This window comes from Chiloscyllium plagiosum, unplaced genomic scaffold, assembly GCF_037043375.1.
Source record: "Chiloscyllium plagiosum isolate Xiang-an unplaced genomic scaffold, Cpla_swu_hap1 HiC_scaffold_17, whole genome shotgun sequence".
In the NCBI taxonomy this organism is placed as follows: Eukaryota; Metazoa; Chordata; class Chondrichthyes; order Orectolobiformes; family Hemiscylliidae; genus Chiloscyllium; species Chiloscyllium plagiosum.
Window position 1 is genome coordinate 45,721,756 of NW_028270155.1, and position 14,845 is coordinate 45,736,600.

Here is a 14,845-nt window from a genome sequence, read left to right on the forward strand (position 1 = left end):
AAATGAGTTCTCTTTATTTACTATCTAAACTCTTTTTATGGTTTTAATCTTCTCAAAAAATCTTTTTCTCTGCTTAAGGGAAAACAATTCCAGCTCCTCCAGTCTATCCATAAAACTGTAATCCCTTATTGTTGGAATGGTTCTAGTATATCTGTACCAAGGTTTAAAAAAAATATCCTTTTGAAAGCATGGTGTTCAGAATTGGAGACTATGGCTGACCTGGTGTTTTTCATGAGTGTAGCAAAACTTTCCTGAAATTTGTTCTTTTTGTTCCTACTTTATAAACCTCAGGATCTTACAGGCTTTATTAGCTGCCCCCTTTAAATTCTTCCACTTCTCTTTAAATCTAGGACATCAAGCGATATTTTAAAGTTCACCACAGTTGAAAGATAGACATCAACTTGTTTTCAATTCTTTGTTTAAATATATAAATATGTTTGGGGGATGTGATGTCCTAGTGGTATTATTGCTGGATTGTTAATCTAGAGACCCAGCTCATGTTCTGCGAATGCAGGTTCAAATCCTGCCACAGCAGATAGTGCAATTTTAATTCGATAAAAATCTGGAATGATGACCATGAATCTATTGTGCATTGTTAGAAACTCATCTAGTTCACTAATGTCTTCGGGGGAAGGAACTACCAGCTTTACCTGGTCTGGTCTCCACATGACTCCAGACCTCTTGCAATGTGATTGGCTCTTAACTGTCCCTGGGCAATTAGAGATCAGTAATAAATGCTGGCCTGGCCAGCGACATCTATATCCATGAATGAATTTTAAAAAAACTGGACCCAATCATATCGGGCTACAATATATAGGGCTATGGCGAGATGCATGGCAGCATTGAGAAATCAGATGCGTCACGCTGTAAAGATAATTCTTCCTGATAGTTAATGCTTCTCACAATCATGAAGTCTCACTGGGCAGCTGCAAGTTTAAGGGTCTCGTCGATGACTCAATTATCTCATTAATATTTCGGTTGCAATCTTACCAAACTCTCCCAACAAACTAGATATTGTGTAAAGTTGACATGGAAACCAGAGATGGGTGCTTGGTGGGTTGGAGTTGTTGCATGCTCCAAGTAACCTCCATGTTGGAGACCAGGCACTAACATCTTGGGACATGGTCCATGAGTACCAGGCATGTGTACCCAAATCTACAGACGTTGGCATCCATTGTGTGCTAACCTCGAAGACTCCTCACGATGCCTTCTTGATAAGTTCCTTGGTGACTTGGGGGGACATCATTTAGATGTGTAAAATTATGCAGAGCCCAGACTAGTCTAGAGGATGTTTTCCCCATTGATGGAGGGAAGCAATGACCAGGGCGGGGGGCATAGGTTGAAGGGAAGGGGCAGGAGGTTTAGAAGCACGTGAGGAAAAATGTTTTCACCAGGAGTGATGGACATGTGCTTGTAAGAGAGGTAGAAACAGAAAGCGTTGTAACATTTTTGTTGTATTTAGATCTGCACTTATGCTAAGGCATACAAACCTGTGGGACCAGTGCTGGTTAGAATAGTTAGATGCTTGCTTTTGACTGAATGGACCAAAGGGTCTTTTTCTGCACCTCAGACTTCTGAATGATCCACTGAGTGCGTTTCCGCACTTCTTGTATGCTGTGAACCTTGGGGACCCTCAAATCTGTTTTTCTCTCTCCACACTTACTGAGTTTTTCCAGACTTCACTATTTTTATTTAAGGTATTGTTTGTGCTTTAGTTGTACAAAAGGCACATAATTCACTTCAGTTCTTTCATATATGTTTGAAGTTTGCATTCTTTCTTAAAAGCACTAAAACACTGTAGATAGTATAAGAGAGGAGGGTAGAATCTTGATGTATGCCACAACAATTTTAAAAAAATATGCCTGTCAATACATTTTAGCCCAATTATTGATGTGTCCTGCTTTGTTTATGTTTATGGTTATGTTTAAGCACAAAAGCTAAAGTCAAATCACATTTATTCACTTTGTAAATCAAAACCTTTTTTATGTTTTAAAAATAAGTTTTCCATTTCTATCCAAACAGAAACCTAAAATACATTGATTTCTTCAAGTAACTTCCTTTTTTATGAGCCTATTTAATACTCATTTGGTCTTCCAGTGAATGCATCAGACATTTCTTCTCATTCCTGCTTCACTAAAATTATATTTTGAGTTTACTTGCTGGAACTTGCAAGGTTTAAATGTAATAGCATTTTTTAACATGGATCTGAAAGGGTTAATACTAAACAATGCTATAAGCACCACCCACTATGATAGTATCATATGAACCTGCGGGCAGAGCAGTTTAAGATCTCTAAAGAGGGAGATCTAACATTGGACCCTCCTCAAAGTGTCAGTAACAACGTGGATCATATCAACGTAACCTGTAACTAGTTGCTGACATGCAATAAACTATATATACTTAACTAAAAGGCATTCTTTTGGTTAGATTAGGAAGCCGTTTTATTCATGTAGACTCTAGTTTTCTATGTATAAACTGTCTGGCAGAAACCATCATCCTGAGCACCAGTGTGTACAGCATAGTGGACTGACATATTCATATACCATTTCCCTGCTTTTATAGAGTCATAGAGATGTACAGCATAGAAACAGACCCTTCGGTCCAACCTGTCCATGCTGACCAGATATCCCAACCCAATCTAGTCCACCTTTCAGCACCGGCCCATATCCCTCCAAACCCTTCCTATTCATATACCCATCCAAATGCCTTTTAAATGTTGCAATTGTACCAGCCTCCACCACATTCTCTGGCAGCTCATTCCATACACGTACCACCCTCTGCGTGAAAAAGTTGCCCCTTTGGTCTCTTTTACATCTTTCTCCTCTCACCCTAAACCTATGCCCTGTAGCTCTGGACTCTCTGACCCCATTTACTTCCTGCCTTTTTTTTTTGGCTCGACTTGCATTAACATTGCATTAGAAAATTTCTGCCATTGCACAATTGGCTACAGTCTAAATCATTATTTAAACTATTTCCCTTGATTTGAATGAAAGAATAAGGAAAATGGGCTCAGTCAGACCAGGTGCTGTTTTAAGGCTTGAACTAACTGTAATCGCATGAACAGTAACCTAAGTTATAATTTCAGCATCCTTTTTAATTGCACTTTTTTTTCACATATTTCCTAACTGGAGATTTTACATGAACACCATTTTTGAGAAATGTGGCCTGTACACTAATTAATTACAACATAATTATAGCATTAGCTAAAGTTGGGAGAGTAAATATAATTCCTGATTGCATTGATTTTTGTAATAGAGTTTCTATTCATTTCCTCTTCTCGAGGAACTTGCATTTCATGGCTGCATAGTCCTGTATCAATGCAATTAGCTGCGTCTGTTATCTGGAAAATGTAGTTATTTAACCTGGCAATTATTCAGAGTGCTATTTCTTAACAGCGTTTCCTATTGTGTTATTTGTTGCTGAACGTTCTTTCCAGTTTTCAAAATTGGATCAATTTTTATGATGACAGTTCATGAAGATGACTGATTTGAATGCATCTTGAAAGACTGGTAAAGATCTTGGGTGGAATCTCATAGGAGCGTGAACGATGTGGGCTATTGCAGGAAATGTAGTAGAATGTGCGAACTGTCTAGTGAGGCCTGTCTTGACATTGGGAACAATTTGCTACAACTGGTTAAAAGATCTCTTAACTACGTTTTGGGCATTGAAGCGTGATTCTCACTAGGCAGCAGTGAGTGCCGTCATGAGGGGGATTATTGCTTGTTAACAACTTAATTAATTACAGATTTCGCCTCATTCATTTGCAGCTTTCTATGATACCATTACTATTCACAGTGAGTAAACTCGATGCTGAGAATTCTCAACATGGAATTCTCAACATGGAACTACTTCAGCTCCCCACTTGCTCCAAGGACCTGCGCGTTGAACACTCGGTAACAACAGCTTGGGGTATGCTCAATGGGCACAAACCACACACACCTTGTATCCATAGACATTGGCATTGGCATTTGACATGTGACAGCCTCTAAGTGCCTTCACAGCACATTGCTGATCCAGTTACTGTACACCTCCCCACTTCAGTGCTGTATTAGTAACTATCATTGTCCTTGCTTCAGTGAGGACAGCATGTGCTCAGGGACTTGCATTCAGTTCATGACTGGACCAGGCTGCATCTCTGGGCTCTTTGCTTGTTCTCTTAGTGCTTACTCACTTTGAGCTTAGATGAAGCATCATTGAACATCCTTGCCTTTTCTTTTTGTGCTTTACCCCTCAGCCAGAGATACCAGGCTCTGAATACTGCCGTGCCACACACCGCTATGAGTGTTGTCATGGTCATCAGTCATTCTCGCTCAAGGGACACAGCCTTTAGCCAGGGCCCTTTCACACAGTATGTCAAGAGAGATCTCTGAAAACCAGTCCAGGGGCTTGGGTATGGTCTGTCAGCTACTTGGGCCAGTCAGGGTCAGCATCCTCTCCTCATAAGGGTTGTGACATTGAATGTGAAGCAGCCCACCATCTGGTTTGACTCTTTTTGCCCAACTGGGGGTGTTTTCCTTTTGGAATGAGAGAGAGGCATGTCTTATGGGGTGACACAGCTTTTACTTTGCTATACGTGGGTCATAGAAGAGGACCTCTAGACCCTGAAGTCTGCACCAATCTGTCTCCACCAAACCTGCTTCCTCTCACTTGGCCCATAACCTCGAATGTTATGACATTCCAAATGCTTATCCATGTACTTTCTAAAGGTTATGAGATTTCCTTCCTCAACTGTCCTCTCAAGTAGAGCATTACTGGTAACCTCTGAATGAAAAATTGTTTTCCTCAACAGGTTTCCTCCTGAGTAAACCTCCTCCCCTAAAAGACATCTGGATGCGTACAGGAATAGGGAAGGTTTGGAGGGATATGGGCCAAACACAGGCAGGTGGGAGAAGTTTGGTTTGGGAACATGGTTGGCATGTACTGTTTGGATCGAAAGGTCTGTTTCCATGCTGTAACTCTATGACTCCATGAACAACTGCTTTCTAGGTTTGTTCAATATATCATTTTAATTGCATGACACTGATCTTTTGCCATAAATTCTGGTCTTATGATCATGCTAGTTACCTGACGAAGAAGCAACGCTCTGAAAGCTAGTACTTTCAAATAAACCTGTTGGACTATCTCCTTATGTTGTGTGATTTTTAACATTGTCCACTCCAGTCCAACACCAGCAACTCCATATCATAACCGCTTTAAATTCACCCTGCCCATGCCCCTCATAATCTTATCTCTTTCAGGATCCCTTCCAGCCTTCTCTGCTCTAAAGAAAATAACCTGAGCCTATCCAGCCTCACTTCTTCATTAAAATGCTCCATCCCAGGCAATCCTGGTGAATCCTTTTTGCTGCCCTTTCTGTATAGCCCATCCTCCTTAAAGTACAGTGACCAGCACTGCACACTCCACGATCTAACCAAAGCTTTGTACATGCCCAACATAACCTCACTGCTATTATAATCTATGTCCATGGCTGATAAGGACAAGTCAAGATTAGAGTTGTGCTGGAAAAGCACAGCAGGCCAGACAGCATCCTAGGGGTAGGAAAATCGACGTTTCGGGCAGGAGCCCTTCATTAGGATCCCTGATGAAAGGCTCCTGCTCGAAACGTTGATTTTCCTGCTCCTCAGATGCTGCCTGACCTGCTGTGCTTTTCCAGGAGCATTCTAAGCTTGACTCTGATCTCCAGCATCTGCAGTCCTCACTTTCGCCTAGTTGATAAGGGCAAGTGTCTTGTATGGCTTCTCAACCATCCTGATTACCGGTTTAACCGATTAACCACATCTGTAATCTAGAAAACTTTCTCGAGTCCACCCATTTATAGAGTACTCCCTTGTCTTGTTACTTCTTCCAAAGTGTATCACCTCCGGTTTATCAGGGTTAGGTTCCATCTGCCATTGATCGGTGACCTCTACGACAGTGTATCGTTATTGGTTTCAGGAGTGGGTTATGTGGTGAACAGTGTGAAAGAAGGTGTTGCAAGTAATAGTGAGAGTGACAGAGCATGAGCCTAGGTGTGAGGTTGGTAAAATAGCAGAAAGAGCATTAGTGAGAGGTATCGGAAAGCAGATGGTGGCACTTAGTTTGGCAGATTGGGCGAGGTAATTAACTTTTATCCTATATTAGGCAAAAGTGAGGACTGCAGATGCTGGAAATCAGAGTCTAGATTAGAGTGGTGCTGGAAAAGCACAGCAGGTCGGCAGCATCTGAGGAGCAGGAAAATTGACATTTCGGGCAAAAGCCCTTCATTAGGAATGAGGCAGGGAGCCTCTGGGTTGGAGAGATAAATGGGAAGTGGGTGGGCCTGGGGAGAAGTAGCCAAGAGTGCAATAGGTGGATGGAGGTGGGGATGAAGATGGTAAATCGGATAGGAGGGTGGAGCGGATAAGTGGGAAGGAAGATTGGATGGCAGGTAGGACAGGTCATGAGGATGGTGCTGAGCTGGAAGGTTGGAACTGGGGTGAGATGGGGGGAGGGGAAATGAGGAAACTGGTGAAGTCCACATTGATGCCCTGGGGTTGAAATGTTCCGAGGCCGAAGATGAGGTGTTCTTCCTACAGGCATCTGGTGGTGACGGAGTGGCGATGGAGGAGGCCCAGGACCTTCATCCCCTCGGCAGAGTGGGAGGGGAAGTTGAAATGTTCGGCCATGGGGCAGTAGGGTTGATTGGTGCGGGTGTCCCGGAGATGTTCCCTAAAGCGCTCTGCTAGGAGGCGTCCAGTCTCCCCAGTGTAAAGGAGGCTGCATCGGGAGCACCGGATACAATAAATGACATTGGTGGATGTGCAGGTGAAACTTTGGATGTGGAAGTCTCCTTTGGGGCCTTAGATGGAGGTGAGGGGGGAGGAGTGGGCGCAGATTTTGCAATTCCTGTGTGGCAGGGGAAGGTGCCAGGATGGGAGGGTGAGTTGTTGGGGAGCGTGGACCTGACCAGGTAGTCACGGAGGGAACGGTCTTTGCAGAAAGTGGAAAGGGGTAGGGAGGGAAATATGTCCCTGGTGGTGGGGTCCGTTTGGAGGTGGCGGAAATGTTGGTGGACTTTGCGGTTTATGCGGATGTTGATAGGGTAGAAGGTGAGGACCGGAGGGTGGGGGGCGGGGGGTCTGACCTTGTTGCAGTTGGAGGGGTGGGGTTTGAGGGCAGAGGTGCGGGACATGGATGAGATGTGTTGGAGGGCATCTTGGGAATATGGGATGGCATTTTTGCAGGGGATAGGGTGGGAAGAGGTGTAATCCAGGTAGCTGTGGGAGTTGGTGGGTTTGTAAAAAATGTCAGTGTTAAGTCGGTAGTCATTGATGGAGATGGATATGTCCAGGAAGGGGAGGGAGGTGTCAGAGATGGTCCATGTGAGTTTAAGGTCGGGGTGAAATGTGTTGGTGAAGTTGATGGACTGCTCAACCTCCTTGTGGGAGCACGAAGTGGCTCCGATGCTGTCGTCAATGTAGTGGAGGAAGAGGTGGGGAGTGGTGCCGGTGTAACTACGGAAGATAGACTGTTCTACGTAGCCAACAAAGAGACAGGTACAGCTGGGGCCCATGCAGGTGCCCATGGCTACCCCTTCATCCTGTATTGCTGGACATTCCACCAGACAGCTGAGACTGCACTCTTGTGGATGGTAACCTCAGACCAGGCTGCCATGTACTCATGTCATGTCTTTCTTTGCTGGTCCTGGATGAGAAGGGTGTTCTGCCTCTTTGATCTAATCAGAAGGGCCTCCAGTTCCCTGCCTGCAGAGTGAGATGCCAGTGTTCCCTTGTCTACCATGTCTAGGGTAAATGCCACTGGATGTGGACAGCAGCTCTGATGGACAGCCCTTTGTCTGGATGCACAGTAGCTTTTTAAAGATGGTGTCGATGGCTGGGATGCTGGTCAGTTCTAGTATATCCTGGCAGTGATGGGTTTCTCTGGTTATGGTGATTGTGGATTAGGGCTAGAAGCAGACTATAGGGCAGGGCTATATAGGTATAGGCTAAGTAGTTAATGAGGAGAAAATGAGGACTGCAGATGCTGGAGATCAGAGTCGAGCATGTGTTGCTGGGAAAGCACAGCAGATCAGGCAGCATCCAAGGAGCAGGCGAATCAACATTGCAGGCATAAGCAGGATTCTGATGCCCGAAACATTGATTCTCCTGCTCCTCAGATGTTGCCCAACCTGCTGTGCTTTCCCAGCAACACAAGCTTGACTAAGTTGTTAATGAGGCAGGTTTAGCAAGAGCATCAAGAAAGCTTTCTGGACCTCCGAGAGATACCATCCATAGTACTTGATAAAACGGACACAGGCAAAGAAGATACTTATAAGTTCAGCCTAATTTTAAATATTGATCTTTAGTGTAGGTGGCATGGTGGCTCAGTGGTTAGCACTGCTGCCTCACAGCACCAGAATCCCAGGTTCGATTCCTGGGATCCTCGAGCAACTCTGTGTGGAGTTTGCACATTCTCCCTGTGTCTGCGTGGGTTTGCTCCGGGTGCTCTGGTGTCCTCCCACAGTCCAAAGATGTGCAGGTCAGGTGAATTGGCCATGCTAAATTGCCCATAGTGCTAGGTGCATTAGTTAGAGGGAAATGGATCTGGGTGGGTTACTCTTCGGAGGGTCGGTGTAGACGTGTTGGGCCTAAGGGCCTGTTTCCACACTGTAAGGAATCTAATCTAAACTAATAAATGCAATTGAAATTTCATATTCATTATGCACCTTCTTGAGAAAAGCTCACTTGTAGATGCACAGATATGAACAATTGTAGAGTCAGGTATATCCAGCTAACCTTTGGTAAAATCTTTGTTGTTATTCAAAGAAGAATATGGGGCTTGCTCTCTCTGCTAACAGTTAACCTTCTCCCAAAATCATTAAAACCTATTATCAGGTCAAAAAATCTCATTCTGAGGCCATGCTCTGAGCAAATTGGTTGCCAAGATTCCTACAATATAAAATGACTACACTTCAGATGTACTGCATTGAATTAAATGATGTGGGGCATCTTGTGGTCAAATAAAAACACAATTAAATGTAAGCCTATTATCCTTTGGTTTCTTTTCTAATTTTTTTTCTGCAGTCATTTTCATAGCACTTGCTGTGAATATGTAACCTAATTTGGTAGCCTCTCATGATGTTTCATCCCAAAATGCAGATTGTTGTTAGTCTGAATCCATAAATACTCACTCTTCCTCAAGTAACAACTCACACTTGTAGTTCATTACTGATGAATTGAAAAAGAACTGGTAATTCAAAATATAATTGGAGAATAGAAAATACTGGATGGTCAGTTAATCCCTCACCAGAAAAAAACAAGGGACCGTGGAGGGTGAATGACATAGGAACTGGGATAGACAAGAAACACTTTAATCGCAGAGAGGCAGGTAATGAGCAGGATAGTCTCCAAACTGATTATAGAGTTAAGTAGAGATCTTTTGGACGATATAATATCTGGTGGTATTTAGTGAGGCAATGAAAGGATATTCAAAGAGCAGAAGCACTTGTTGCAGTTCAGATGGTGAAAGTTGGGGGAAACATTCACAGATGAATGGCAAGAAGATGCAAAACAAAGCCAAGATTGCAGGTGATTTAAAACAGCGTTGTCTGGTAGGAATTCCTGACTGACCACAAATAATGGCCATAGCAACACAGCTTTTGCCACCTCAGCTTCTAGGACAAGGCATTTTGTATGTACGCGCGTAATACTAATAAATGCGTCACCTACATACTGAACAGACATCTAAATTCAGCCTTCAAAGAAATGAAACCCTCACAAGAATCAAAACCACTTTCACTCTCTTTGTCCTTCACCAACAAAGGCACGTAGAGATGAAAGTGCACATGCAGATACCTTGCAACTAAATATTTGGATCACATGTCTCAGCTGTTTATTTTTATTTCATATTCAGAAATGAAATAGGCTCCATGTGGTTGGTGATTAGTGTATTGGATAGTATTATTTTAAATTGAGACCAGGGAATGCTGGTCACGTGCTGGTTCATTAAGGAGTTAATACCAAGTGAACATGCTGGGAGTGGAACCCTGCCACAAGTTGTTTTTCATTGAAGGGTGCACGCAGGAAGTTCTGGCCTGTTGCACATTTCCTGGACACGCTCCTGCGCACCCAAGTTTAAAATGTAAATGGGACGTAATTAAGGTCTGAAGTTATCGAAGTCAAAAGTTCTGAAGTAAGTTTTTTTATGAACATATTCGTTGAATCTGACATTTAATATACGCAAGCATTGTTCTTAATGACAAATGGAATAGGAAGTTAATCATGTTAATTGCAAGAGGAAAACTCTGGGCAATGTCTTGAAGAATAATCAGAACAAATTTGCTGTATATTAACATGGCATAGGGTTAAATGGCTTTCTTATTTACTCTGACTTGTTTACTTTGTTTTATTGTTTGAAAATTAAATGCAATTTTGCTTTTCAGTGCTTAAATACTATGCTGTGCTTTTAACCTATCTCCCCTGATTTAACTTCATAATACAGGATAGTTATTTTAAAATTGAAAGCACAAATTATATTTTCCAAACTAGAACAAAGACTGTCTTTTGAACTATCAGACTTTGCTAACTTTTCAGATTGTATTTCTTACTTGTTCCAGTCTGACCACAAATTAGGGGAGGTGATGGCCTATAAGACATAGGAGCAGAAATTAGGCCATTAAGTCCATCGATTTTGCTCTGCCATTCAATCACGATTGATACGTTTCTCAACCCCTTTCTCCCGCTTTCTCCCCATGACCCTTGATACTCAAAAACCTATCCATCTCAATCTTAAATATATTCAATGACCTGGCCTCCACAGCCTTCTGTGGCAATGAATTCCATTGATTCACCACTGCCTGGCTGAAAAAATTTCTCCTTATCTTCGTTCTAAAAGGTCTTCCCTTTACTTAAAGGTTGTGCCCTCGGATCCTAGTCTCTCCTATCAATGGAAACATCTTCCCAGCATCCACTCTGTCCAGGCCATTCAGTATTCTGTATGGTTCAATTAGATCCTCCCCTCATTCTTCAAAACTCCGTCAAGTATAAACCCAGAGCCCTCAAACATTCCTCGTATGTTAGGTCATGTGGTATTATCATTAGATAATTAATCCAGAAACTCAGCTAACATTCTGGAACCTGGGTTTGAAATCCACTGTGGTAGATGGTGGAATTTGAATTCAATTTTAAAAAGTCCAGAATTAAACCATGAAACCATTGCTGGTTGTCGGAAAATCTCATTGGGATGGAAATCTGCCATCATCACCTGGTCTAGCCTACGTGTGACTCCAGATCCACAGCAATGTGGTTCACTCTCTGAATTGCTCTATGCAAGCCATTCAGTTGGATCAACCACTGCAAAGTTTCAATGAAATGAAACCAGACAGATCACCTGTCATTGACCTGGTCACTAGAAAAGATAATGGCAGAAAAGATAATGTCTACCATTTGGGAGAGCAACAGCTTGACCTAGCCATACTCTTTGAATCAGACCTTACAGGCAGTGTCCCACACACCATCAATATCCCTGGATATGTCCTATGCTACCGGCAAGACAGACCTATTAGAGATAGCAACACAGTCACATTCAATTGGGAGGGAGTTGTCCTAGAAGTCCTCAACACTGACTCCAGACCTCAAACTCTTATGACTTCAGGAAACTGCCTGCTGATTACCATGTACCGTCCTCTGCTGATTAATTGATATTCCTCCATGTTGAACAACATTGGAGGAAGCACTGAAGGTGGCGAGGGTGCAGAATATACTCTGGATAGGGGAACTTCAAAGTCCATCACCAAGAGTTGCTCAGCAGCTGCACTACTGATCAAGCTGGTCAGGCTGTAAAGGAAATAGCTGCTGGGTCTGTAGCAGGTAGTGAGGAAACAAACAAGAGGGAAAACATGCATGACCTCATCCATACCAACCTGCCAGCTGCAGATGCATCTGTCCATGACAGTATTGGTAAGGGGGACCACCACACAGTACTTGTGGAGATGAAGTCCAACCTTCACACTGAGAATAACCTCTATCGTGTTGTGCTCAGTGGAATAGACTTCAAACTAATAACTCCAAACTGGGCATCCATGAGACACCATGGGTCATCAACAGCAGCAGAATTGTACTCCACAACCTGCAACCTCATGGCTCAGCATATCCCTCATTCAACCATTGCCATCAAGCCAGGGGATCAACCTTAGTTCATTGGAGAGTGCTGGAGCACATGTCAGGAGCAGCACCAAGCATACTTGAAAATGAGGTGTCCACCTGATGAAGCTACCAGACAGGACTACTTGCATTCCAAACAAGTGATCAAGCTAAGTGATCTCATAACCAACAGATCTGATCTAAGCTCTGCAATCTTGCCACATCCTGTTGTGAATGGTGGTGGAATGTTAACTCACTGGAGGAGGAGGAGGCTCCACAAATATCCCCAATGAAGGAAGAGTGCAGCAATCTTCAGCCAGAAGTGCTGAGTGGATGATCCATCTTGGCTGCCTCTAGTGGTCTTCAGACCATTCGATTCACTCCATGTGATATCAAGAAATGGTTGGAGGCACTGGACGCTGAAACGGCTATGTGCCCTGATAACTTAGCCAGCAATAGTACTGAAGGCTTGTGCTCTCAAACTTGCTGCTCCCCTTGCCAAGCTGTCCCAGTAATTTAAGTAAGTTAGCTATTCCAGTAGTCTACCAGACAATGTGGAAAATTGTCCTGTATATAAAAAGAGAACAAATCCAATTCAGCCAATTAGTACCCCATCAGTCTACTCTCGATCATCAGTAGGTGTGGCAGGTGTCATCAACTGTGCTATCAAGCAGCACCTGCTCAGCAATAACCCACACAATGATGCCCAGTTTTGCTTCTGCCAGGGTCATCTCGCTCCTGACCTCATTACATCCTTAGTTCAAACATGGACAAAAGAGCTGAATTCCAGAGGTGAGGTGAGAGTGACAGCCCTTGATATCAAGGTTTCATCTGACCAAATGTGGCATCAAGGAACCCTAGCAAAATCAATAGGTATTGAGGGGCTAACTCTTTGGTTGGAATCGTATCTGGCAGGTAGGAAGATGGTCATGGTTGTTGGAGGTCAGTCATCTCAACCCAAGACATCTCTGCAGGAGTTCCTCAGAGAAATGACCTAGGCCCAACCATCTTCAGCTGCTTCATCAGTGGCCTTTTCTCCATCATAAGGTTAGAAGTTAAAAATCACACAACGCCAGGTTATAGTCCAACAGGTTTAATTGGAAGCACACTAGCTTTCGGAGCGACGCTCCTTCATCAGGACAATCACCTGATGAAGGAGGGTCGCTCCAAAAGCTAGTGTGCTTCCAATTAAACCTGTTGGACTATAACCTGGTGTTGTGTGATTTTTAACTTTGTACACCCCAGTCCAACACTGGCATCTCCGAATCAAGGTTAGACGTGGTATGTTCGCTGATGATTGCACAATGTTCAGCACCGTTCACAACTCCTCAGATACTGAAGCAGTCCATGTTCAAATGCAATATGATCTGGACAATATCCAGGCTTGGGCTGGCAAGTGGCAAATAACATTCGTGCCACACAAATTCTAGGCAATGACCATCACCAACAAAAGGCAATCTAAACCCTGCTCCTTGACATTCAATGGTGTTACTATCACTGCAACCCCACTATCAACATCTGAGGATTACCATTGATCGCAAACTCAACTGGAATCAAACACTGGCTACGCGAGCAGGTCAGAGGTCAGGAATACTTCAGTGAGTTACTCACCTGACTCCCCAAAGGCTGTCCGTCATCTACTCGACAAAAGTCAGGAGCATGATGGAATACTCCCCACTTGGCTGGATGGTGCAGCTTCAACAGCACAAGAAGCTTGACACCATCCAGGAGAAACCAGCCCACTTGATTGGCACGCATCCACAAATGTCTGCTCCCTCCACCAACACTCAGCAGCCACTGTGTGTACTGTCTGTAAGATGCATTGCACAAATTCAAAGATTTTCAGACAGCTCCTTTGAAACCTGTGACCACTTCCATCTAAAAGGACAAGTGCAGCGTATAAATGGGAATATCACTACCTGAATACCTGCGTAGTGTATTCATTTAGAACCCTACCTACATCCCCTTTAAATGTCTGTCATTGCTTTTCTAGGCAAAGGTGAGAACTGCAGATGCTGGAAATCAGAGTCTGGATTAGAATGGTGCTGGAAAAGCACAGCAGGTCAAGCAGCATCCGAGGAGCAGGGAAATCGACGTTTCGGGCATAAGCCTGCTTCAGGACTGAAGGCAGGGAGTCTCCACCTGCTGTGCTTTTCCAGCACCACTCTAATCCTGTCATTGCTTTTCTGTTGACCCATTCCTGAACATAAATTGGTAACTCACTTTCACAAGCTCTATTTAATCCCTTCATCATGGTCCTTATTTGTGTATAATATACTCGTCTTGGATTCATTCTTCGTTTCTTTAAACTGTATGTAAAATGCAGCTTCCATTCCAGGGCATACTAGCCAATAGAATGGTGTTTATAAATTGGTCAGACAAGATGAGTATCAGCGTTTAAATCCATAGTGCATACATAAACATCAGGTCTGTAGCCCCTAACTACAACTTGCATATGAATGTGTAATTTACCCCAGCATTTGACTCCTTGGAGGGGCGGGCAGTTGGCTAGTTGGCTCATTTGGCTGGATGGCGTATTGTGGATCAGATTGTTGTCAACATCACAGGGTTTGACTTGGAACTGTTCCATTCCATCCCATCAATGTGCATCTCGTCTGTGAGCACCACACTTAAGTCACTCACAGGCATCACAGCCTGTGCAACTGCAAGCAAAGGTCTTGATTGACATGGGATGTCCACTAAAAATGTAGCCTGTGGCACATGTCTGAATGCGCAAAGTCCACCAG

The 14,845-nt window shown here is 43.5% G+C and overlaps 1 protein-coding gene across 6 annotated transcripts in view; it reads left to right on the forward strand.

The window, feature by feature from the left end:
- adcy7 (adenylate cyclase 7) overlaps positions 1–14,845 on the forward strand; it is a 187,934-nt gene that overhangs the window by 86,744 nt on the left and 86,345 nt on the right. The window contains exon 1 of one of the 6 annotated variants that reach the window (XM_043706950.2): positions 10,024–10,149. The exons of the other annotated variants lie outside the window; for them this stretch is intronic. The gene's annotated coding sequence lies outside the window, so the exon portion shown is untranslated. Of the gene's footprint in view, positions 1–10,023; positions 10,150–14,845 lie in introns of those variants that run through there. 6 annotated transcript variants of the gene reach the window in all.